We start from the raw sequence: 22,559 nt of genomic DNA, 5'->3' as shown, positions 1-22,559 counted from the left end.
GAGCTTTTCCCCGAGCAGTTGATGTGCGGGAGAGACGGGCGGCACTACATTGCTACGAATGACGGCTGAAAGGTGCACTTTTGGCAATCTGGGCGGTGCAGTAAAGTCAGAAATGTTCCGCTTGATGTTAATAGGTCTGTGGAAATATCTGATTCAAAAGGAATGAGGAGAAATGAGAAGAGCGGCAATGGTGAAAAGGTGTCGATTACAGGAGATTGGCCGTGAGCGAAAGGTCCTTTGAAAGCTCGGCGAAGAGGGGAATTTTGTTCGGAAACGGCAGACTTTAAGCGCGTGAGGAAAGTGAAGTGTGAGCTGCGTTCTTGGGTCAAATTGGGTGTTTTCAGGAAAACAGCCATTGTGAAATCACGAAAATGAAAACAGAAAATGCTGGAAACGCTGAACAGGTCAGGCAGCGCCTGTGGAGAAAGAACCAGAGGAAACGTTCCAGCTGCATGACATTTGTAATCAGAACTAAAAGGTTTGTCATGTGTTTGAGCAACTTGACGGTCGAAGATGCCAGCTTCCATCTCTGAATTATTTGGGTTCGAATCTTACTGCTGCCAGAATTTGTCGAGTTTTTCATTTTGGCCGCCACACCAAAAACCCTTCTTTAATAAGAAGTGTTTTTCCGCATTGCTGGTTTACAACTGTTTGTAAAATTCAGCAAAGTCTGGATTGCCACCCAACTGTTTCTTGGACGGAGGTGTTGGGAGTGTTAGGGGTGATCTCGGTGAAGTATCAATCAATGTGCACAATGGCGCCCTGGTGAACCGAGTACCTCTTATAGTCAGTATAATATCAAAGATATGTAACATAATTATGAATTTCTTCTTTACATCACACTAGGATTTATTATCAGGGAATGTACATGAGCAGGTCGATTTACGTCACGCTCCGGTCGCTTTGCATCGCCCCCCGACACATAGAATAGAATCATAGAAAGGTCACAGCACGAAAAGAGGCCATTCGGCACATCGAGTCCGTGCCGGCTCTCTGCAAGTGCAATCCAGACAGACCCACTCCCCCACCCTTTCCCTGTAGACCGGTATTCTCTTTCGTTTCAAATACTTATCCAGTTCTTTATTGAAGACCATGATTGAATCTGCCTCCACCACCCCCTCGGGCAGTGTATTCCAGATCCTAAACACTCGCTGTGCAGAAAAGTTTTTCCTCATGTCACCTTTGGTTCTTTTGCCAAACACCTTAAATCTATGTTCTTTGGTTTTTGATAGGAACAGTTTCTCTCTATCTACTCTGTCTCGATCCTTCATGATTTTGAATACCTCTATTAAATCTCCTCGTAACCGTCTCTGTTCCAAGCAGAACAACCCCAGCTTCTCCAATCTATCCATGAACCTTCTACCCCTCATCCCTGGAATCTTTACAGTAAATCTCTTCTGTGGGGATTCGGTATTAACATCGCCGAATCCCCCACCATCAACATACTGGTGGTCACCATTAACCAGAAACAGAACTGGACCAGCCACAGAGGCTGGATATTCTGCGCCAAGTGACTCACCTTCGAATTCCCTAAAGCCGTTCAACCATCTACAAGGCGCAAGTTGAGTGAGTTCGAATACTCATGTGATGGTCATCGACCTGAAACGTTAATTCTGTTTCTCTGTCTAAAGATTCTGCCTGACCTGCTGAGGATACGCACATTTACAGTTTCTGTTTCAGGTTGGCAACAGAGTCAGTATTTTCATTTTGAATAAAGGGGCTTTCGCGCATTTCTCCATGCGACGAGGTGGTTGAGAGGTTAAGGCGATGACCTGTTAATCTGTTGTGCTCTGCAAGCGTGGGTTCAAATCCCATCTTCGACGTTATTGTGTTTAAGTTTTGTTCCTCTCATTCGTGAAAGAAGGTCTGGTTGAAGTCCCATCCTTCTCGAAACGGCAAACGGAGGGTTGTGCATTGTTTGCTGAAATCAGCTACAGTTCCTTCCAGGAAGGTGTTGAGATTGTATGGTCGCGAAGTATCAGATTGAAGATTGGTGTCATTGTAAAAAGAGTAAATCTTATGGTCATCGTAAGAGAAACGTATGTACCATAATTATGATTTATGTCCGGATCATTGCGTGTCTGTGTCTGTTAAAAATGGATGTGCTGTAAGTCCCGGATCATTCTGTGTGCGTTTTACCCGATTTTCTTGATACCTTTTTCCTTCTGAACTGAAATGACGATCCTCTCTCGAGAAAACGGTTCACCGCCTGCTTCAGGCAACTGGTCGGAAAAATAACAAAAACTGATGAGACCAAGTTCATTCTGCTGGGCTTCCATTCCAATCTCCGCACTCTATCCCCCATTCAGACCCACCCCCGCCTGGACATTATAATCTGCGATATTCATAAGGGAATGGAGAAGCAGAATATCACGGTTATAATTTTCTTCATTGCTCAACACTGAATAGCTTCAATTGTAATGATTCAGAAGGTAATCATAGAATCATAGAATCTTACATCACAGAAGGAGGCCATTCGGCCGTCGTGCCAGTGTCAGCTTTTTCGAAGACCTGTCCAAATTAGACCCACACCCCAGATTTTTCCCAATAATCCTGCAAATTCGTCCTCTTCAATAATGTCCAATTGCCTTTTGAATGATCCAATGGAATCGGCTTCCACCACCCTTTCAGGAAGTGCGTTCCTGATCTTAACAACCCTCTGTGTGAAAATAATTCTCCTCAATTCCCCTCTAGTTCTTTTGCCAATTATTTTAAACCTGTGACCTCTGTTTACCGACCAACATGCCAGAGGAAACAGTTTCTCCCTACTTGCTCTTTCAAAACCCCTCATTATTTTGAATATCTCTGTTAGGTCTCCCGTTAATCATCTCTGCTGTAAGGAGAATAATCCCAGCTTCTCCAATCTCTCCATATAACTGAAGTCCCTCATCCCTGGTAACATCCACTTCAACCTGCTCTGAATCCTCTTCAATGCCTTTTTATCCAAAGGTGCGTTGCCCAGAACTGAATACAGTACTTCAGGTGTGGTCGAAGCAGGGCTTTGTATAGCTATATCATAATCCCTATCCCCTTGTATTCTCGTCCTCCAGATATAAAGACCAACATTCCATTAACATTTTTGATTATTTTTTGTACCTGTCAATGACATTTTAATGATATATGTAGATGGACACATCAGTCTTTTTGGACCTCCACTGTTTCGAGCTTTTCACCATTTACAAAGTATTCTGATCGATCCGTTTTGGTCCAAAGTGGATGACCTCACACTTGACTAAATTGATATCGATTTGCCACAATTTTACCCATTCATTTATTATATTAATACCTCTCTGTAATTTTATGTTTCCATCTGCACTGCTGAAAATGCTGCCCATCTTGGTGTCATCGGCAAACTTGGATATGTGGCTTTCTATCCCGTCATCTAATATCCTCCTGAATTGGAAAAAAATCCAAATTTAGCTTCAAACTCCTCATCATCTTGAGACATTTTATTTCCTTCACGTGTGTTGCGCCGACGAAACTTCGGCATTCAGTCCACTGGAGCTCAAACATCCTCTGGACACAATTCAGTTCCACCAACAGCAACACTGAAAACATGTCAGAAGCTCATTGGTGACTTTTCACTAAAAGGAGGGCTCGTCCGGGATTTGAACCCGGGACCTCTCGCATATCACTCAATGAAACGCCCTAAGCGAGAATCATACCCCAGACCAACGAGCCGCTGTTACTTCAGCTTTGCAGCCAGTGTAAAAGTTCGTTGCCTCCCACAGCCGATCGGCCATCCTTTCAGACCACGTCTGTGCATCCAATCTCGTTTTCTGCTCCGGTGTCCAGCAACATCAAGTTGCACACCAAATATTTCCAATCACCAATATTAGTCTCCCTTTACCAAATTGGTTTCGAGTGTACGACTTGAGTTGTCAAGTGAGACGTTTCAGAATTATTTGCTCTTAAACTACATTGCTTGGGAGGATACTGAGAGGTGTGTCGATTTGCGGCACGCTCTGTTCCCTTTGCATCGCCTCATGCACATTGAGTTGAATCATAGAAAGGTTGCAGCATGGAAAGAGGCCATTCGGCCCATCGAGTCCGTGCTAGCGCTCTGCAAGAGCAATCCAGCGAGAAACACTCCCCCGCCTTTCCCCGAAGCCCTGCATTTTTTTTCCTTTCAAGTACTTATCCAGTTCCCCTTTTGAAGGCCATGATTGAATCTGCCTCCATCACACCCTCGGGCAGTGCATTCCAGATCCGAACCTCTTGCTGTGTGAAGAAGTTTTTCCTCATGTCACCTTTGGTTATTTTGCCAATCACCTGAAACCGATGTCCTTTGGTTCTTGACCCTTCCGCCAATGGGAACAGTTTCTCTCCATCTTCCATGCCCAGATCCTTCATGATTTTGAATACCTCTATCAAATCTCTACAAAACCGTTTCTGTTCCGAGGAGAACAACCTCAGATTCTCCAGTCTATCCACGTAACTAAAGTCCCTCATCCCTGAAATTATGCTGGTAATTTTTTTCTGCACCCCCTCCAAGGCCTTCACATCTTTCCTGAAGTGCGGTGTCCCGAACCGGACACAATACTTCAGTTGTGTTCGAACCAGTGTGTTATAATGTTTCATCCTGACTTCTATACTTTTGCACTCTATGCATCTATTTGTAAAGCCCAGGACCCCGAATGCTTTTCAACCGCTTTCTCAACCTGCCCTGCCACATTCAACTATTTGTACACATGAACCTCTCTTTGTTCCTGTACCGCTTTCACATTTGTGCCCTGGAGTTTATATTGCCTCTCCTCGTTCTTCCAAACGAAATGTATCTCTTCGCATTTTTCTGCGTTAAATTTCATCTGCCACGTCTCCGCCCATGCCACCAGCCTGTCTATGTCCTTTGAAGTCTATCACTGTCCTTAACACTGTTTACTACCCTTCCCAGGTTTGTTTCATCTGCACATTTTGAAATTGTGCTCTGTGCACTCTGGTCCAACTCATTAATATATATCAAGAAAAGCAGTGGTCCGAGCACTGATCCCTGGGGAACACCACTGTACAACTCTCCAGTTCGCAAAACAACCGTTCACCAGTAATCTCTGTTTCGTGCTCTTAGTCAATTATGCATTCATGTTGTTACTGCCCCCTTTATTCCATGTGCCGCAATCTTGATGATAAGCCTACAATGCGGCACTTTATCAAACACCTTTTGAAAGTCCATATACACCACATCAACTGAATTGCCCTCATCCATCCGCTCTGTTACCTCATCAAAAAACTCTTTCAGGTTAGCGAACCACGATTTGCCTTGATCAAATCCGTGCTGGCTTTCCCTAATCAGTCCACCCTCGTCCAAGTGACTGTTAATTATGTCCCGGATTATCGTTTCTAAAAGTTTCCCCATCACTGAGGTGAAACTGTCTGGCCTATAATTGCTGGGTTTATCCGTACAGTTTTTTGAACAAGGGTGTAACCTCTGCAATTCTCCAGTCCTCTGGCACCACCCACATATCTAAGTATGTTGGTAGATTATGGCCAGCACCTCCGCAATTTCCACCCTTACTTCCCTCAGCAAACCAGCATTCATCCCATCCGGATCTCGTGGTTTATCTACTTTAAGTCCAGCCAGCCGTTCAAGTGCCTCTTCTTTTTCAATTTTTAGACCATCCAGTATCTCAACTATAACTTCCTTTGCTAAGACTCTGGCAGCATCTTCTTCCTTGGTAAAGATAGATGCAAAGTACTCATTTGTAAGCTGAATAATTTCTTCCGTTACAGAGTGATACCAGGCAGCATATTTCCCTTCCAAATTTTCCCCACAAGAAACTTCCAACCGATGAATATCGGCTTGAAGAAAATCAGAATTGTTTGTTTGGTTCTTTAGATTTAATGATCTCGTACCGGCCCCTTTGCCATATGAGCTGCCGCTAAAAGCCCCCTCTCCCCCGATGAACAAGTAAACTGGCACTTGCTATTGAAAGACGGTAGGCCAGAGGAACACAAGTGCCCACATGGGAACACTATGAAGTAGATGCATTATGGAACATACCAGTTGTGCTTTGAACTCCGGTCAAAATGTTCGGAGTAAAAGGATTGATTGTTTTAAAAGACGCTCGAACTCACAACCTGGTCATATCTGGAGCCCATACTGCTGTAAGTAAGTAACGCATTCTTAACAATTGTGCAACACGAGAGCAGCGAACAACCGACACCATCAGCGCTCCTGTCAAACAGCTACATTTTCGGTCTCTCATTTATCACTTCGAGATCTTACTGAAACAGAAGCCTCCAATCAAGATGCGCTTCGTTAAATAAAAATTCCTAACTCAGGAAAGTTTTGATCGATCATGACTGAAGCATGTACAATTTCCTCACCTGTTCCTTTTAATCCCCTGGGGTGGTAACAATCAGGTCCTGGAGATTTGTCTATCTTTAGTCTAATTATTTTCTCCATTGCCATTATTTTACTTGATTTATTAACAGTTTTCCTGGTGTCTCTGGTATGTTAGCCTCATCATTTTCTGTGACGACCGATGCAAAGTAAAAATTTAGCAACTCTACCATTTCCTGATTTTCACTTACAATTTCACCTCCACCTGTCTTTAAGGGGCCCACACTACTCTAAGCCTCCCTTCTCTCTCTTAATATACTTGTAAAAACCTTGAGAGTTGTCCTCATTTTCCCTCACACGTTTTTCTCCTTTTCCCTTTTTGCTCCTCTTCCGATTTTTTAGTTTCAGCACCACAATAAACAACACTCCGCTGTAAAGTTCGGCTCAATAGTTCTCCAATGTCAGAGCGAGAATTGTCTGAAGCCCTAATTTATTTAATGTAACAAATACAATCACACATAATCATCCGTGTATCACCGCACTGATGGATACACAAAGATAAAGAAAGCGAGAAATGCAGGCAACATCGAAATGCACAGGTAAACGGACAAGCGAAACAGACAAAGAGAAAACGGCCTGAACCCCCAAACGTGAAGTGTCGCTAATAGATATTAATAAGGAGGTGGACCCGTAAGATCATCACTTGGCGCTGTGGCTTAGCTGGTTAAAGCATCTGTCTAGTAAACAGGCGATCCTGGGTTCAACTCCCAGCAGTGCCTTGTGTAGCTTGTTATTTTACCTAATTTGTGCAATTAAGCGACAAAATAACACTGTGGTCTTGGTATTTGTTCAGGAGGAAACAGATCCCAGAAAGACTGTTCAAAATCATTCTTTCATTGTCCAGACAGACCTCTCATGGAATGTGTTTGAAACACGTTAACTTGAAGACACGTTCTTGTTTCTGGGCTCGTTGGGGTCGTGGTATAATTCACGATTTGAGGTTCAAACCCGGAAGTAGTCCTAATTTGGACCTGGACTTGTGATCTTGACCTGCGTTGGAAACTTTTGCAAAGAGGGAAAGGAAGTCCCCAAATCACTCCACCTGAATCGCCAGGCCCGGATGAAATATATCACAGGCTGTTAACAGAAGCAAGGAAGGAAATAGCGGAGGCTCTGACCATCATTTTCCAATCCTCCCTGGTTACAGGTGCGATGTCGGAGGATTGGAGGACTGCTGAAGTTGTACCGTTGTTTCAAAAGGGAGAAAGGGACAGATCGAATTATTGCAGGCCAGTCAGCCTAACCTCGGTATTGAGCTCAATTCTGGGGGAAAGTATTAATCTTCATTTAGAAAGGGACGGATTAATGAAGGACAGTCAGCATGGATTTGTTCAGGGAAGGTCGTTAGAATTGAATTTTTTGAGGAGGTATCAAGGAAGGTGGATAAGGGTCGTGCGTTTCTTGTCGTCGACACAGATTTTCGCGAGGCTTTTGACAAATTCCTACATGGCAGATTGGTCAAAAATGTAAAAGCCCATTGGATCCAAGGGAAATTGACAAGTTGATCCAAAATTGACCGAGTGGCAGGAAGCAAAGGGCAATGGTCGACGGGTGTTTTTGTGACTGCAAGGCTGTCTCGAGTGGGGTTCCACAGGGCTCCGTACTAGGTCGCTGCTTTTCGTAGTACAGATCATTGATTTGGATTTAAATGTACGGGGTATTATTAACAAGTTTGCAGAAGATACAAAAATTGGTCGTGTGGTTGATGGTGAGGAGGGAAGCTGTAGACTGCAGCAAGATATCAGTGGAATGGACAGGTGGATAGAATAGTGGCAAATGCAATTCAATCTGGGGAATGAGGTAATGTATTTAGGGAGGGCAAACAAGGCAAGGGAATACAAAATAAATATTGAAACTAATTTGCCATTTACACGCCAATTTTGCAAGTTTACTGATGTCTTCCTGTATTTTTCGCATTTTTCCTTTGTATTAACTACAGCTCCCAATTATGTGCTGTCTGTCAATTTCGAATTTGTATTTCCGATTCCTGTGACCAAATCATTAATGTAAATTGTCAACAACAGGGGTCCCATCACCGATAAATTGTGAACAACAGTGGTCCCAGCACCGATAAATTGAGAACAACAATGATCCCAGCATCTTTCAATTGTGAACAACAATGGTCCCAGCACCGATAAATTGTGAACAACAGTGGTCCCAGCACCGATAAATTGTGAACAACAGTGGTCCCGGCACCGATAAATTGTGAACAACAGTGATCCCATCACCGATAAATTGTGAACAACAGTGGCCCCAGCACCGATAAATTTTGAACAACAGTGGTCCCAGCATCGATAAATTGAGAACAACAATGGTCCCAGCACCGATAAATTGTGAACAACAGTGGTCCCGGCACCGATAAATTGTGAACAACAGTGGCCCCAGCAACCATAATTTGTGAACAACAGTTCCTCCAGCACCGATAAATTGTGAACAACAGTGGTCCCAGCACCGATAAATTTTGAACAACAGTGGTCCCAGCACCGATAAATTGTGAATAACAGTGATCCCATCACCGATAAATTGTGAACAACAGTGGTCCCAGCACCGATAAATTGTGAACAATTGGTCCCAGCACCGATAAATTGTGAACAACAGTGGTCCCAGGACTTTTGACCTTGAACTGCATTTGAAACTTTTGCATCAAAGGAAACGAAGTCCCCAAATCGCCCCACGTGGCTCTCAAACGCATTGGGAAGAGGTTCAATGCAAACAATCAGGAATTTAAAGGCAACTCAACGACCTGCACTTTCTTTCAATAAGTTTTGTTAGCCATTATATTTGACCGTGAAATCGCTCTCGGCTTTCATCTCACTGAAGCAGAGTGTGGCCGCTTTATATCTGCAAGCATGTCGGTGACGTGGTTCGCTTTGACACTGATCGCTTCCAATTTGTAAAATTTCACCAAGCGTCAGCCAAAAGAAACCGAGAATCGAATTGTCCCTGTAAGTGATGAATTGAAGGGATTGGTGCTCCAAGCAGATCTGGAAAATGCACAGTGCGGTCGATCAGGAAATCTAAATCCACCCTCCAGCCACTCACCAATCATATTAACTGAGCTTTACTCTGGCCCAGTGTCACCGCACTGAAAGCGAGTATTTCTCCTGCATGTTTTTCTTCATAGTTGCTACTTTAAGAGTGAAGACCGGCTGTTTGGATTTTCACTCCTACAAGCTTCAATCATTCATTTTTCACTGACTGAAGAGAGTTGTTATATTGGTCGCTGCAAACTCAAAGTTTAGCCCAATTAATTATTGGTTTAGCAAGTGACCTCTTCGCCTGTCTAGTTGGTGCTGTCGGTTAGCACGGAAGTTTGATGGTTCGAGCTCTTACTTGATTTTTCCTCAGGATTCTTCGCCTCAAAGTTCCAGGGTTTCAATGTATGTTTTGGAAGCAAGAAAATTACAATTCTCCTTGGCAGACAAGCCCCCGAAAGGCCCGAAGGGAGGCCGCACTCGCTGCAGGAGAGCTGGTTCGCTGTGACATGGAGATTTCTGTAGTGAGCGAGACCAGACTGTTCCTATGTTCAGAGAATAAATGTCACACCCTTTATTTTGGAAAAGCAAAACGGTGGGGATTTTTGTATCAGATGTTGCTCGTTGCGTTCCTTTCATCTTGATTGTCGAACCGGTTCGGTCGTTCCTGTGATTAACGGCGACAATTTCCTATTCATTTTAAATTCAACAACAGCTGCACTGAGCTTTTAATCATACCCTTAAGATAAGCCTATAAAATGATGAAATTTGATCACCTGCAAAGCATAAAAATCTGATTAAAGTTTTGACTGTCTCTCGGTAACCACGTCAACATCTCCTTCAGTATGAAATAGAAAGTTATCGTTTGATTGATGGTGAATAAAACAGTCATTCATCTACCAATAGGGTTTAATTAGTTTCATGTAATTAATTTAATAATTTCCTAACTTTTGCTAAATTTAATTCCCTGACTTGGAATCGAACTCATGCGGCAGTGGGAACACTGAAACACCATCAGTCCATCGGGGAGCGCCCAAGATTGCGCACGGAACACAGCGGAATTGGTAAGATTTACTTTTGTTTCACTCTTCCGTGATTCATTCGGCTCTGTGTTTATTCTCAGGCCTCTTATCTCTCCCTTATTTTCAGCTTCTGACTACGGATATTCTTGTGGTTAAATATGAATAATATAGAATATCTCACAGCCCCGGTATATTTGCTCCTTCTCTGTACAGTTCTGTACAAAATCAAACTGTACGTTTACACCGACGGTGTCTATACTTCGCCCCCGACAGAAGCAGGAGGAGATGCCACTTTAAACTGCCAGTTGCTTCAAATGATTCATGATGGACCTGCGTGGCCTTGCAGTTTTCCCAGGAGCTGCATTCGTTGCGTGAATTTTGGAAATGGAAACATGTCCATCAGCAGCTTGTGGTAGTATTTTACCTCACTTTCCATTTCATGTGCATGCCTAGTTGCACTTGGTGCTGTCATTGCCTGAACTTCACCTTCTGTCGCGATAGTAGTTTGAACAGAAAATGCCATTTTGTGCGAGCAGCTTGTCCAGCACGGAAATGACCTGAATTACAAAGAGGCAAGTAGGAAAGGCCGCGTTGGTCTGCTTGTTCGCAGCAAAGAATTTTCAGCGTTTCCTTGTGGTCTCGTGTTTCGATTCGGTCATCACCATGGCAACGGTTCGATTGGTGTCTGTCTCGACATCCGCATTTAAACACTCTGCTGTAAGTGCACTGTACTCAAATTGTTGATGTTTCACTGTGAATTCGAAGAGACATAAATGTCTGGACAATACCTACGATTTCATCAGCTGGATTGCACCTTTGCTTCTACCCCCGTCTCAGTCTTTCCATCTTTACCCTTCTCTGCTGGTGTTGCAGGTTCGATCATCCTTGGCCGTTTAAGAAAGCCTGAGAAGTCCATCAGGGGAAAATTCAGAGAGTCAAGAGACAGAGGCAGGGAGAGATTAAAGTATAGAAACAAATAGTATAAATATCAAGCTCTGCGAACGAGCAGAGTTTAAGATGGAGCTTGGGAGAGATTATTTCACGTGGCGTGCAACTTTGCAAGAGACCATTGGCTCCGAATTAAAAGCATTTGCCGCGCTGGAGCATCTCTCTGAGGGAGGGAAAACGGTCCGTCAACTCCAGTTCAAATTTATTTGAGCATTGAACAAATCTTTAAGAAATAGCGCTACGAGCAGGATTCGAACCTGCGCAGGAAAACCCCATTGGATTTCAAGTCCAACGCCTTAACCACTCGGCCATCGCAGCTGCGAGAAAGGTGAACAGCTACTGCTACCAAACGGGTACGACCAGTGCAGAATTCGGTGCCACACATTGCCGATCGTCCATCCCACCATCCATCCAATCACGTTTGCTATTCCAATGTACAGCAATGTGAAGTTGTACACTAACTATTTCATATCAACAATTTTAGCCTCTCTTTACCACCTTCGTTTGGAGTGTGCGACTTGTATTATCAAGTGAGACTTTTCAGAATTAATTGCTCTAAAGTTACATTGTTGTCTCCCTCGGCATCCGCAGATTATCCACTCGACCACAAGTATAACAGTGACTGCACTTCAAAAATACTTCATTGGTTGTAAAGCGCTTTGGGACGTCTTGAGGTCTTGAAAAGCGCTTTATAAATACAAGACTTTCTTTCTTTTTATAGTGGAATAAAATTACTGATGTTTTCACTGTGAGTACGAAGTGACATTAATGTGCAGACATTATCTGCCAATTCATCATCTGGGTTGGATTTTTACTTTTCCTACCGTCTCAGTCTTTCTATCTTTTCCGTTCTCTGCTGGTGTCGCAGGTTCGATCAGCTATAGCCGTTCACGGCTGCCTGAGAAGTCCATCAGGGGGAAACACAGAGAGACAGAGACAGAGAGAGATGGAGAGATAAAAGTACAGACAAAACCTAACATCAAGTTAGCAGCATTTAAGATGGAGATTGGGAGATACAGAATCATAGAATCATCACTGCACAGAAGGAGGCCATTCGGCCCATCGAGCCTGTGCCGGCTCTCTTTAAGAGCAATCCAGATCGTCCCATTCCCCCCTTCTTTCCCCGTGTACCTGCAAATAGTGTCCCTTCAAATACTTATCCAATTCCTTTTAGAAAGTTACGATTAAATCTGCTTCCACCACCCTTTCAGGCGATGCATTCCTGATTATACCTACTCGCTGGTTTAAAAAGTTTTTTCCCCAAATCGCCTTTGGTTCTTTTGTCAACCACCGTAAATCTGCGTCCTCTGGTTCTCGACCCTTTCGCCAACGGGAGCAGTTTCTCTTTATTTACTTTATCTAAATCCCTCATGATTTTGAACACTTCTATCAAATATCCACTCAACCTTCTCTGCTCTAAGAACAATCCCAACTTCTCCAGTCTGTCCACATAATTGAAGTCCCTCATCCCTGGAACCATTCTAGTAAATCTTTTCTGCATGCTCTCTGAGGCCTTCACATCCTTCCGAAAATGCGGTGCCCAGAATTGGAACAATACTCTGGTTGTGGCCGAACCAGTGTTTTATAAGGTTCAACATAACTTTCTAAATTTTGTACTCTATGCCTCTATTTATAAAGTACAGGACCACGCTCTCAGCCTATCCTGCCACCTTCAAAGATGTGTGCACATATGCCCCTAGGACTCTCTATTCCCGCACCTCATTTAGAATTGTATCATTTAGTTTATATTGCCTCTCCTCATTCTTCCTGCCAAAATATATCACTTCGCACTTCTCTGCATTAAATTTCACCCATGATGTGGAGATGCCGGTGATGGACTGGGGTTGACAATTGTAAACATTTTTACAACACCAAGTTATAGTCCAGCAATTTTATTTGAAATTCACAAGCTTTCGGAGGATTCCTCCTTCCTCAGGTGAATGCTGTGGTCCACGAGGAAGGAGGAATCCTCCGAAAGCTTGTGAATTTCAAATAAAATTGCTGGAATATAACTTGGTGTTGTAAAATTGTTGACAATTATATTTTATCTGCCATGTGTCCGCCCATTCCACCAGCCCGTCTGTGTACTCTTGAAGACTATTATTATCCTCTTCACTGTTTACTGCAATTCCTAGTTTTGTGTTATGTGAGAATTTTGCAATTGTTCCTGTACGGACAAGTCCAAATCATTAATATATATCAAAAAGCAGTGGTCCATTTCAGACCCATAGAAAACAACACTGTCCACCTTCATCCAGTCCTAAAATAATCCGTTCACCACGACTGTCTGTTTCCTGTCATTTATCCAATTTAGTATCCATGCTTTTATTCCACGTGCTTCAATATTGCTGACAAGCCTATTATGTGGCACTTTACTTCATCGAAAAACTCAATCAAGTTAGTTAAACACGATTTGCCTTTAACAAATTCGTGCTGGCTTTCCTTTATTAATCTACACTTGTCGAACTGGCTGTTATATGTATCCCGTATTTATCGTTTCCAAAATCTTCCCTACCACCGAGGTTTAACTGACTGGCCTGGAGTTGCTGGGTTTAACCTTGCACACGTTTTTAAAAAGGGAGTAACATTTGAGATATTCCAGTCGACTGGCACACCCCCATATCTACGGACGATTGGAGATTATGGCCAGCAACTCTGAAATTTTCACCCTTACTTCCCTCAGAAACCAAGGATGCATCCCATCCGGACCGTGTGACTTGCCCACTTTAAGTACAGCCAGCCTTTCTAGTACCTTTTCTTTATCAATTTTTATCCCATCCAGTATCTCCACGACCTCCTATTTTACTGACTTTGGTAGCTTCTTCTTCCTTGGTGAAGACAGATGCAAAGTACTCATTTAATACTTCAGCCTTGCCCTCTGCCTCCGTGCATGCATCTGCTTTTTTGGCCCCGAATCTCAATTTGGATTCCGATGTGGTGCAATGTCAAGTTGCACACTAACTATTTCAAGTCAACAATATTATCTACTCTTCATCAAATTCATTTATGGTGCATTTTCTTACAGTGAAAACACACATTGAAATCCGGGATATTGTATCGTCCCTTGGGGGTCATCGAACCACCAAATTTTGTTTTAAGAGCCCAACGTGCTCAATGATGGTGCCAGAGAAAAACATCACATTGCATGGTTAACAAAATTAATATTTCACCGAGCTAAAGCTTGCGGTTGCAGTGACCAATGAACGTTATTAAATTAATTAATGGAACTAATAAAAGACTATGAAAGTTGAATAATTGTTGAAACCGATAACTTTATGCTGCAGACTCACGGAAATACTAACATGGATAGTGAAACTTTAGATAATTTTTTGTGCTTTGTATGCGATGAACTTTCACCGATTCTCACTTTCCAGACTGCATTTTAAGAGTTGGGTTTAAAATGTTGATAGTTTATGACACTTGGAATTTGGTACAGCCGTTGTTAAAGTTAACAGCAAGGAACAATAATTGTCCCTTCTCTAAGCACAAGTTGACGCCTGGAGGTTTATCCGAAGCAAGTTGTTCAAAACTATGTTTTTATGCGGGAAATGAAATAGAGCTTTTTCACGTAAAAGGCGAACATGATAAGCACTACAATACGGAAACCTGAGCACACGATTTTCGCAGTACCTCAGGGTCCTGCCCACTGGTTTAACAGCGGTGCAGTGTTTTAGGGGTGGGGTCTTCATTGTTCAGAACATAATGATTACCAGAATTAAATTAGTCGCATTAATGTGCTCCTTATCTGTTAATTTCGATTTACTCCCTTGCCAGTTTTATGCAGAAACAAGCAACAATGTTTAAGGGATGTGGTGTGTTCAATGTTGGTGCAATAACCGTATAACGCAGTGTGAGAAGTGAAACACAGACCACCCAACGCCTGCCCAAGCCGATGACGATGAAAAAAGCGAATAGTCGTTTAGCTCAGTTGGTTCGAGCGTGGTGCTAATACCGCTTAAGGTCGCGGGCTCGATCCTTGTATGAGCCATCAGTTGTTTATTACATTATTTTGGTAACTTTGAAAATCCAGATTTTACAAACAAGCAAATTCACCCAAAAAGTCAGAAGGAATAGTTTTTGGAGTAGCATTCATTACAATGTTTGATATATCTTTGCCTGTGGGGCGGAGAAACACATCTTTCTTTTCATTCTTCATTTATCCTTCTTTTCTCACTCACCTTTCCGTGTCTCCATCTCTTTCCATCTGTCTCTTTTCTCTCTTTTTCCATCTCTCTATTTCTTTCCATTTCCGGCACCCCTTTTCCGGGTATACTTACTGACAAACATTACAATCTGTGTCACTCAGTATCCGGGTATGTTTACTGACAGACATTACAATATGTGTCACTCAGTATCTGGGTATGTTTACTGACACACATTACAATATGTGTCACTCAGTATCTGGGTATGTTTACTGACACACATGACAACCTGTGTCACTCAGTATTCGGGTATGTTTATTGAAACACGTTGCAATCTGTGTCACTCAGTATCTGGGTATGTTTACTTACACACATGACAACCTGTGTCACTCAGTATCCGGGTATGTTTCCTGACACACATTACAATCTGTGTCACTCAGTATCCGGGTATGTTTACTTGCATACATTACAATCTGTGTCACTCAGTATCTAACAATGTGAGGCAAAGAGTTTTATTCCCGCTGTGTTATCTCTCTGTCGGTTTGCTGATAAACCTTTAACTCGGGGCTTGTTCCCTTTAATGGTCACAAGGAGTAACAAACAGAAAAAGCGTGTCTGGCCGCCCGAGATGTGGAAAAGGCATCAGTTTAGGAATCAAATGTTTCAAATAAAATGTTCACCCGGCACTGAGAGAGGCAAAAAACAGAGAAAAATGCCGAAAGAAATAAAGCTAAATAAAGATTGTATCAATATTTCTCAATCTTGATGCCTCTCTCATCCTTCCCGAAGCCTCCAGCGCCGGTTAAAATTTCATTGTAAGTTAATGCGAGATTCGATCCAAAGAACGAGAGCCAAACAACCAAATTTTGCTGAAATTCGGAATTAAACCAGGGACTTTCAAATTTTCGCATTCTCAACTAAGCTATTTCGGCTCCATCCCAAGTTGGACTGTGTGGCGTTGCTTTGGAAAAAAAAACATAAATCGGGTGGAATTGCCTCTCCCGCTCATTCCTTACTTCGGGGGAATGGGACCCGACCAGATCTCGGAACTCAGGTTATGTTAATGTTCTGCTGGTGATATATTAATATTATCGTGTGTTTGGGCCACTTTTAACCAGGATCATGGTCACATTCTTCCATCATCCCGTCTCCCACATCGCGCCTCTCTCTCATTAATTCTTTTCTCCATTCAATCCATCAGGGAGCGGGAATCAGAGCTCACCCTCAAAATCCCTACACACAAACCCCCGGTCAATAATTTACACTCTTTATAAACACAAAATGCTAATACACCAGGGGAGACGTCACAGTTTTGGACACGGAACGAAATACACCGAAGTGTTTCGAAACACAGAAAGTGGACACGCTAGGGGAGACCACACAGTGTTGGACACGGAGTGAAAAACACTTTAGTTTTCATGAAAAGTTACAGAACATGGAATGTTTGTAAAATTCTCCATTCTTTTCCCGGCACTGATGGGCTCTGAAGGGAGAGATGGGCCCGAAACACTCTGATCCGCACTGACCCCGAGCTGCAGGTGAATTGAAATAAAGTTCAATCTGTAGCAGCGAGCGGTTGGAGAGAGATCAAGGTCCAGAATCAAGGAGGACATTTCTGATACTGCCCTTGAATCTAATTTATATCAAATACTCCTTGAGCTCTCTGTCGGTGGAATTTGGAACTGAGAATCGCTTGTGAAATCAGCCTAAAAATTATCACACAAACCACTCGAAGTTGGGCTCGAAACCATGAGCCTGACAATAGAAAACTCAGCACAGGCCTGGGACTGAGCCTGGGCGTTTCCTGCTCTGTGGGGCTCAGTACCACTCCGGGTGAGATCAGGAAACGCACCCTAGAGCGGAAACTGTGCTTTTCCTGTTTTGTGTGGAGCAGGTGAAAGGCCTCTGCCCAGTGTGACTGCTTCGATGAGTTCCCAGCTCAGAGGATAATTGAATCCCTTCCCACAGTCCCCACATTTCCACGGTTTCTCCATGGTGCGGGTGTCCTTGTGTCTCTCCAGGTTGGACGATCAGTGGAAGCCTCGTCCACACACACAACACGTGTACTGAATGGTGTGGCGTTTTTTCAGGCTGTGTAACTGGTTAAATAACTTTCCACTGTCAGTGCACTGGAACACTCTCACTCGGGTGTGTGTCTCGGTGCTTTTCCAGTCACACTGATGTTGGAAAGCGTTTCCCGCAGACAGAAAAGACAAACATTTCTCCTTTCACATTCAAAGGCCGATAATAGTCAGGTCCTGTTGAATCGTGTGACTCTGTCAGATCTTGACGTGATCTTTGGTTTGAATTTCCGTCTGCAATCCTCCCCTTCAAATACCCTGGAAAAGTGTCCGTTCATCCGTTGTCGCAGCGTCTGCATGGTCTCGCCGATGTACCATGCTCCGGGGCATCCTTTCCTGCAACGTATGAGGTAGACAACGTTGGCCGAGTCACAGGAGTATGAACCATGCACCTGGTGGGTGGTGTCCTCTCGTGTGATGGTGATATCTGTGTCGATGATCTGGCATCTCTTGCAGAGGTTAGCATGGCAGGGTTGTGTGGTGTCGTGGACGCTGTTCTCCTGAAAGCTGGGTAATTTGCTGCGAACGATGGTCTGTTTGAGGTTACGTGGCTGTTTGAAGGCGAGTAGTGGAGGTGTGGGGATGGCCATAGCGAGGTGTTCGTCATCATCGATGACATGTTGAAGACACCGCAGAACAATCACCAGACAGGAGGGTTCCCTCCCAGTCGGGGAACACTTCAGCAGTCAAGGACATTCAGCCACCGATCTTCAGGTCAGCGTTCTCCAAGGCGGCCTTCGAGACACACGACAACGCAAAATCGTCAAGCAGAAATTATTAGCCAAGTTCCGCACCCATGAGGACAGCCTCAACCGGGATCTTGGGTTCATGTCATGCTGCATGTAACCCCACCTGATGTAGAGTCATCCAGGCTCAAGTCATTGTTGGCTTGATCTCCATACACAGATGCGGCCGGACCTGCTGCGATTTCCAGCAAAAAAAAAAGTTATCTGTTTTTAATACAAACCCCAGCATTTGCTACATTTGACCCCTGGTGACCCCACCTCAGTATTCTTGGATGTAATGTTTCCTGACTAACCTGTTTGAACACTCCTTTGATTGCTGTGAGTATCTCTCTGCCGAGGTGTGATAAAGGGCAGTTCGAAAGATTATCTGTAATCATCTGGCTTTGTTCTCTGACTATATATGCTGTGCTTTTATGTAACTCTTCACTTCACCTGACGAAGGAGCAAAGCTCCGAAAGTTTGTGATTTCTCATAAAGCTGTTGGACTATAACCTGGTGTTGTGCGACTCGTTACATGTGTCTCCTGTAGTCATTGATAAGGCACAGACTGAGGCGCGGGGGTTTGTGGGGAAATGCCCTGCCATTGAAAGCCGGAATTGGTGAACAGAAAATTAATTATTGTCATCCAATCGAGGTCGGTGCCAGGGAGGCAACAAACAAAATAAATAAATAAATTATACAGAAACCCGAGTGCTCGGCCCTTCCCCATGGTGCGAAGTAAACTGGCCGCCAGTTTTCCGTTACTAAGTCGCAACTCAGACCCGACCCACCCAGTCTGGTTTAATTGCTAAATTTTCTCTAACTCGAATTCAGACCTGTCATTCTCAGGGAAACTGACGAGGTTTCATTTTTTTCTGTGCCCTACCCGAGAGCCAGTTCATGGCTTTAATAAGCTGGCAACAATTTTTGCAAAAGTGAAAAGAGGAGAAAAATTCCACGAGCAAGGCCTCAATACAAAAGGGACCACGTACACTGTGACAGCAAATCTAGGGCAACTTACACAGTGCACCAAATCCAGGGACCACTTACACTGGGACACCAAATCCAGGGACCACTTACACTAAGACACCAGTTCCAGGGACCACTTACACTGAGACGCCAAGTCCAGGGATCACTTACATTTGGGGCACCAAATACAGGGATCAGTTACACAGAGACACCAAATCCAGCGACCACTTATATGGTGACATCCTTTTTGCACCTTCTCCAGTATCTCTATATCCTTCTTATAATATGGAGACCAGAAATGTTCACCAGTACTCCAAGTGTAGTCCAATCAAGGTTCCATACAAGTTTAACATAGCTTTTCAATTCTATCCCTCTAGAAATGAACCACAGTGTTTGGTTTGCTTTTTTATGGCCTTTTTAACCTGCATCACTAATTTTAGTGATTTGTGTATCTGTGTCCCTCGATCCCTCTACTCCTCTACCCCATACAGAGTCTTATTGTCCAAGCATTATGAGGACTCCTTGTTCTTGCTACCAAAATGCTCCACTTCATCCTCATCTTTATTGAAATTAATTTGCCAATTACACCCCCATGCTGCAAGTTTATTGATGTCTTCTTGCATATTCTTGTAATATTCATCAGTATCATCTATCCCTCGCCCCAAACTGGTGTCATCCGTAAATTTTGAAATTGTACATCCGATTCCCGAGTCCAAATCGTTTATATAAATTGTGAATAGTAGTCCCAGCACCGATCCTTGTGGAACACCACTTTCCACCTTTTACCAGTCTCAGGAGCGACCCTTAACCCCGACTTTCTGCTTTAGTGCAGTGATCAAGAGAAACCTCTTTACACAGGGAGTTGTGAAACTGTGGAAATCACTTCCAAAGTTCTGTAATGACAAGTGGCCTCATGTTTTTATCCAAGACATCACACAGCCCAGTCATTTTCTCCAAATATTGATGCAATGGTTCAAGCCAAGAGGTGCCAGTTATCGGGAGCTGCAGTAGCAGTAAATAAAATCTAAACGTAAGTAAGTAACAATATGGTTCACCTTCATCTATTTCCAGTTCAATAACTTTTGCTGTATGTGGCCCAGGCCAGGTGCCATGATATCGGATCAGGCTCATCATCCAAAATGAGTTTGACACCCTTGAGATAGACAATGTGAAGCGGATTTCCCTCATCCACTAACCCAGCAACTTCTTCAAATAACTGAAGCAAGTTTGTAAGACACGACCTTCTTTCCCAGAAGCCGTGTTGAGTATCTCTAATGGCCCCTTCTCTTTCCCCGTGGTCATAAACAGCATCGCTTAGGATCCCTTCAAGCACATTCCCTCTGATCGATATCACACCGATGGATCTGTCATTCCCTGGCTCTGATTTGTCCCATTTAATGAAAATGGGAACTACGTAAGCTATTTTCCTATCTCAGGAGACAATCGCTGACTCTACTGAGCTGTTGAAGATACAGGCATGGGGCTCACAGAGCACCGTCTCATCTCTTTAAACACCCGTGGGTGAATATCATCTGGACCTGGAGCACAATCTATTTTGAGATTTCGTATTTCATCCAAGATGACATCCCTTTCCATTTTAATATTTATGATGTTATTGTCGACAGCACATCCCACAACTGGAATCTGAGCATCATCCACAGGAGTGTAGGCTGATGAGAAATAGTCATTTAACAGCTCTGCCATAGCCTGGGAATCTGTCCTGAACTGTCTTTCAGTGGACCTAAACTATCTTTAATGGTCTTCTGACTGCTGACGCAGCTGAAAAAGCGTTTGCTTTTATTCTCACAATTGTGCACCATCTTCTTTTCCAATGATCTCGTAGCTTGTCTAATGGCTGATTTTGTCTCCCTCGATTGTGGGTGATATTTGACACTATCCTCCTGTAAACTGAATTCATCCTGATCTGACCTGAGTTAAATGTGAGACAGTTCGGGGAGTCAGGAATCATTCACCCTGAGACTTAAACTAACAGGTAAAACCCCAGACGGTTCCTTCGTCAGGTTTTCTCTGGTTCCTCGGCATATATTTGTCAGGATGCCGAAACCCAGCTTTCTTACAGTCCACTCCTGGAGGTCCCACTCCCTGAGCCTACAACCTTCAGCAGGGTCAGTGGTGGAGTTCACAAATGAACTGAAACCCTTCGGAATGCGAAAACAATTTTGCGTTTCCAAAATAAAAGAACTGACATTTATTGTGGAAACAGTCTGGTGTCGCTCACTGCAGAAACATCCATGTCAGAGTGAAGCGGCTCTCCTGCAATCTTTGGACCTTTTCTGTCAAGGAGAATTCTGATTTCCGTGAAGGCAATCTCAGGTTAAATGGTGGAAGATCGGCCATGCTCAGCTGGCCATCGAAACCGGGCATTTTTGTGCAGACAAAACATATATTTGAAACCAGGAAATATGAGACCATGAATCTTAAGGTAAAAGTTTCCCTACCGTCCCTGGGTGGGCTCGAACCACCAACCTTTCAGTTAACAGCCGAACGCGCTAACCGATTGCGCCACAGAGACACGACACGTTTGTTTTTGAACTATTGATTCAACGAGCTAAAAATTCAGGTTGCCGCGATCAATATACCATCTCTCCACTATCAGTTTACTTTTCCAAAATAAAGGGTGTGAAGTTTGCATGAGTGAAAATCTGTGCTGTGTTATTTCTGAACATTAAACTCACCTTGCCATTAAACATCTGTATGTCGGAAGTCTCCGTCCCCTCGTGGTCGAGAGGATTGATTTTTCGAGTTGTGATTCTCCATTCTCGATTCCAGTGATATTCAGGTATGGTGAAAATGAGAGGACATGAAACGAGCAGGTCCAACGAGCAGGTCTGTGGCACTGCACGGTGTCTACAAAGTTGTCTCTTGTATTTACAGTGAAACGGACGGCAGTTTTCACCATTAAACCAGGAACTATGATGTTAAGAAAAGATGTGGCCGACAAACATTCGATTTCAGCGCCCTGACACTGGGTCAGAGCAAAGCTCAGTTCGTGCGATTGCCGAGTGGCGAGAGGGTGGATTTGGAACTCCTGTGCGGCTGCACTGCGAGTTGTCCAGATCTGCTTGGAGCGATATTCACTTCAATTCATCACTGACAGGGACAGTTTGATTCAATGTCTCTTTTCTCTTGTAATTGGTGAGATTTCAAAAGTTGAAAACGACCCGTGCTGACCCCAACCTCGCCACTTACACGCTGACAGATACAATGCGGTCACAGTCTGGTTCATTGAGATGAAAACCGAGAGCGATTTCACAGTCGAATGCAACGCGAACAAAACTCATTTAAAGAAAGTGCAGGTCACAGAGGTGCCTTTAAAGTCCCGATTGTTCGAAGCAG

At 43.6% G+C, this 22,559-nt stretch overlaps 3 non-coding genes across 3 annotated transcripts; 1 reads left to right on the top strand and 2 right to left on the bottom strand.

Annotated features, from left to right (window-relative positions):
- Window positions 1-6,985: 6,985 nt before the first annotated feature.
- Window positions 6,986-7,059, top strand: trnat-agu (transfer RNA threonine (anticodon AGU)). Its single transcript has one exon. It is a non-coding gene; the product is annotated as a tRNA-Thr (tRNA).
- A 4,462-nt stretch (window positions 7,060-11,521) lies between these two features.
- trnas-uga (transfer RNA serine (anticodon UGA)) lies at window positions 11,522-11,603 on the bottom strand. The gene has a single exon. It is a non-coding gene; the product is annotated as a tRNA-Ser (tRNA).
- Window positions 11,604-21,661: 10,058 nt separating this feature from the next.
- trnan-guu (transfer RNA asparagine (anticodon GUU)) lies at window positions 21,662-21,735 on the bottom strand. Its single transcript has one exon. It is a non-coding gene; the product is annotated as a tRNA-Asn (tRNA).
- Window positions 21,736-22,559: the final 824 nt, after the last annotated feature.

Source organism: Heptranchias perlo, chromosome 20, assembly GCF_035084215.1.
Source record: "Heptranchias perlo isolate sHepPer1 chromosome 20, sHepPer1.hap1, whole genome shotgun sequence".
In the NCBI taxonomy this organism is placed as follows: domain Eukaryota; kingdom Metazoa; phylum Chordata; class Chondrichthyes; order Hexanchiformes; family Hexanchidae; genus Heptranchias; species Heptranchias perlo.
This window is presented reverse-complemented; position numbering and strand designations above follow the sequence as displayed.